Source organism: Sapajus apella, unplaced genomic scaffold, assembly GCF_009761245.1.
Source record: "Sapajus apella isolate SASKATOON/1434 unplaced genomic scaffold, GSC_monkey_1.0 scaffold3, whole genome shotgun sequence".
In the NCBI taxonomy this organism is placed as follows: Eukaryota; Metazoa; Chordata; class Mammalia; order Primates; family Cebidae; genus Sapajus; species Sapajus apella.
The window spans coordinates 8857535-8861509 of NW_022436943.1; the positions used below are offsets into that span (position 1 = coordinate 8857535).

Consider the following 3975-nt stretch of genomic DNA (forward strand, 5'->3'; position numbering starts at 1 on the left):
AATCTGGATCCTCTGTCTCCCTTCCTCAGTGTGCCATGGTTGCCCACCCAGTGACCCCAGCTTGGGGAGTCCATCCTCCATGGTGCTGAATCAGATCCATAGAGTTTATTCAGCTACAAAGTATGCCTCTGTAACAGGAGTTGGCTTATCCATGCGTGGTGAGTAGGGAATGATGTCAGAACTATGCAAAAGTCAAACTCTTTCACAGGGGATGTTTCTCAGGCAGGAGGAGTCAGAAGAGTGAGAGGAGAATTAGAAACTTCCATAGGAAAGGAGAGCTTGGCTTGCCTAGACTAGCTGCTGCATAGGTAGCAGGGGCCCTTTTGGCTATGTTTTGATAAAATTAGAAATGAGTACCTAAATCTGGGTCACTCTGCTCAGAGAGGTTCATCCCAACCTCATGAGGCTCTGACTCTTGGCAAGTTGTTTGGCTCCATTGTGCACACCTGAATGGTAGATCCGCTGACATGACGCACAGCTGCTTTATTTGCCTTGTCCCCATCCTCTAATTAAAAGTCGCCGGCATTGGCACTCTTGGTTATGTAGTTAATATCCAGTATGCCTGCCTCCAACTTGCTGGAACGTCCAGTTATCCCCTCTGATGCATAGTTTTTCATACTTCAGTTACAAAGTTGGTTAGAGTTTGAAGACCCAACCCGTCTCCCCTGCCCTGTGAATGCTGTTAATTTTTATATGTAGTTTTAAAAACAGATTTTTTTTAAAGTATCTTACATACTGTGTTGTAGCAGAAATTCCTGTTTCCTCTGAATGTTCCAACTTTATAGGCCAAAAAAAAAAAATCATTGCAAAAAATACAGCAGGTGCCAGAGCCCATGTCTGGAGAAGAGTCGTGAAGGTCAATGCTAGTTACATGGGAGATTGGATTGGGCCCCTTCAGTTTCCTTCTTGTGGCAGCTAGGTCCCTGTTCCAAGGCCTGGCTTCTCTAACTTGTCTTCCTGGGAAATGCAGCTTTTCCAAGAACTTGGTAGTGCACACCAGTAAAAAATATAAGAACAGATTTTTTTAAATGGTGGAAACACCCTCACTCCCACGCTTCTGACAGTTGGGGTTGGATATTTGATTTGATAGTTACTCCTTTTTTTCCACAGAAGAAAGGCCAGCCTGACCCAAGTTGCCTATTTTTAATGTGTTAATGCATCTTATTTTCTCTTCAAAGTGAAAAAGGCCAGAAACTAGCAGATAGAAATGGAACCCATTGACGTAGTTCTCTTATAAGCAGTTCTTGCAAATGCCTCTGTGACGTTTTCATTCAAGTGGATATGTTGGACAAATAGGGAATGGTTTTAGTTTACGTGAACAATAAGAGACTTCCAGGTGGTGGACATCATTTTTTAAAGAAGTGTGAATGATGTATCTGGTAACATTATACAAAGATGTGTCTCCCATGAAAGAACATTCAGCTATTCCCTGGAATGGATGGGGAATAAATGAGCAAAGGAGTGTTGTTCTGTATGGGTATCTCTATCCTTATTCCAAGGTGAATAAATAAAGTTGTATTTGCGTAAACCTGTCCTTGGTCAGTCTATTTTCAGTCACACTGGGGAAACGTATTTTCCCACCCCACTTCTCCATCCACACCAGCAGAGAGGTAGGACCAAAGATCTTTACTTTCAGAATTTTCAGGTTGAAATAGCATTTGTTGAAAACTTTGAGATTACACATGGGGAGTCTATGAAAATGCTTTGAGATCAAGATAATATGATTTTCTAACTTAACTATGATAAAAATAACATTCAAAGGGGAAGAAAACAGAGGGTGGGTAAAAGAAGGAATCTCTGCTTTTAGTTCCCTATGCTAACGCTCTGATGCCTGGTGTTCATTTTCAGTGCCTAATACAGAGCCAACTGCGCTCAAGAAATATTCATTGTAAATACAACCTTGAGTTTGCAGCTAGAATAATGTGGTGTCATTTTACCCAGAAATGAACAAATTGGTTGGAGGAAGAGAAAGCAAGCAAAATGGTTTAACAGGCTGGAGGAATGGGTCAGAAATGAAAGATGGAGCCATATGTAGTTTAATCAGAAAGGGATGAGGTGGCAAGGTGACTACAGTTTCTGAATATCCGAAGATATAAATGACAAAGCGGGGAGGGAACTATGCAGTTCATTATGTGGTGGTTGACTATGGTTACTGCTGAGAAACAGATAGTTAATTGTTATAGTTTTCTGTTAATTTATTCACATAAGACGCCACCAATAAAACATTAGAAAATACTTTAGGCATCTAACAGCCCACAGTGAAAACAGTGATACAGTCAGGACCTCACAGTCTCTCCCCTGACCACTTAGTGTTCTTCTACCTTCAGATTCCTATCTCCATTCCCTCTTCTCACTGCTTTGTTCACCTTGAGTTTCCTTCACTGTCTTTAGGTCTCCCTCCCTCCCTCTCTTTTCCTATGTGTCTACTCTACAAATAATGGGGCTTTTTATTTTTGAAACTATTTCTCTTTTTAAAAAGTTATTTATTTAAAGAGAAAGGGCCTCACTCTCTTGCCCAGGCTGGAGCACAGTGACACTCTCACAGCTCACTGCAGCTTCAAATTTCCAGGCTCCAGCAATCCTCCCACCTCAGTGTCCAAAGCAGCCGGGACTACAGGCGTGCACCACCACACCTGGCTGATTTATTTTTCTGATTTATTGTAGAAATGGGGTCTTGCTATGTGGATCAGGCTGGTCTCCAACTCCAACTGTGCACATAAGGGATCTAGGTTGCATGCGCCTTATGAAAATCTAATGCCTGATGATCTGTCACTGCCTTCCATCTCCTGCAAATGGGACCATCTAGTTCCAGGAGAACAGGCTCAGGGATCGCACTGATTCTACATTATGGTGAGTTGTATAATTACTTCACTATCTATTACAATGTAATAATAATAGAAATAAAATACACAATACATATGATGTGCTAGAACCTTCCCCAAACCATCCCCTACCCTGGTCTGTGGAAACATTGTATTCCATGACACCAGTCCCTGGTGCCCAAAAGATTGGGGACCACTGCCCTAAACGATCTGAAAAGCCTCACATTGGAATAATTCGGTAATTTTGTATACTGCAACATTTCCCAAACTTATTTGAACATTTTCACAGGCATTTATTCACATGAGCTTCTGTAACATGTTTTCCCCTTTCTTCTATCACATTTATCACAACCAAGACCTCACATAGAAATCTTACCAGTCTCTCCCCTGTGTTTCATTTCCAAACACAGAACTTAGCTTCTTATTATCTCCAACTACATACACCTAACAGACCAGTCTTCTCTAAGTTAAACTTTTAAAAGTAGGTGAATTCAGAAATCTTCATTGGCAGCTCAGTGGTTGTGTTTGTTTATTCCATCTGCTATAACAAAATGCATTAGACTAAGTTATATGCAGAAATTTATTGCTCCACAGTTCTGGAGGCTTGGAAGTCCAGGATCGAGGCATTAGCAGGTTGAGTGTCTGGTAAGGGCTCACTCTGCCTCATGGATGGTACTATCTGTGTGTCCTCTCATGCTGGAAGGGGCAAACACTCTCCCTTCAGCCTCTTTTCTAAGGCACAAATCCTGCTTACGAAGGCAAAGCCCTCATGACTAAATTACTTCTTTGTTTTTTCTTTTTTTTTTTACATGGAATTTTGCTCTTGGTGCACAGGGTGGAGTACAATGGCACAATGTCAGCTAACTGCAACCTCTGCCTCCCAGGTTCAAGTGATTCTCCCGCCTCACCCTCCTGAGTAGCTGGGACTACAGGCACATGCCACCATGTCAGACTAATTTTTGTATTTTTAGTAGAGATGGAGTTTCACCATGTTGGCCAGGCTGGTCTCGAACCCCTGATCTCAGTTGATCCACCCGCCTCGGCCTCCCAAAGTGCTGGGATTACAGGCGTGAGCCTCTGGCCCAGCCATGACTTAATTACTTCCTACAAGGCCCCACCACCTAATACTGTCACATTGAGAATTAGGTTTCAA

General features: G+C 42.2%; 1 protein-coding gene across 1 annotated transcript in view; it reads left to right on the top strand.

Moving 5' to 3' along the window:
* RUNX1T1 (RUNX1 partner transcriptional co-repressor 1) overlaps positions 1 to 1523 on the top strand; it is a 108282-nt gene extending 106759 nt beyond the window's left edge. The window contains exon 6 of the mRNA XM_032247775.1: positions 1 to 1523. This exon is cut by the window's left edge and continues 3984 nt beyond it. The gene's annotated coding sequence lies outside the window, so the exon portion shown is untranslated.
* Positions 1524 to 3975: the final 2452 nt, after the last annotated feature.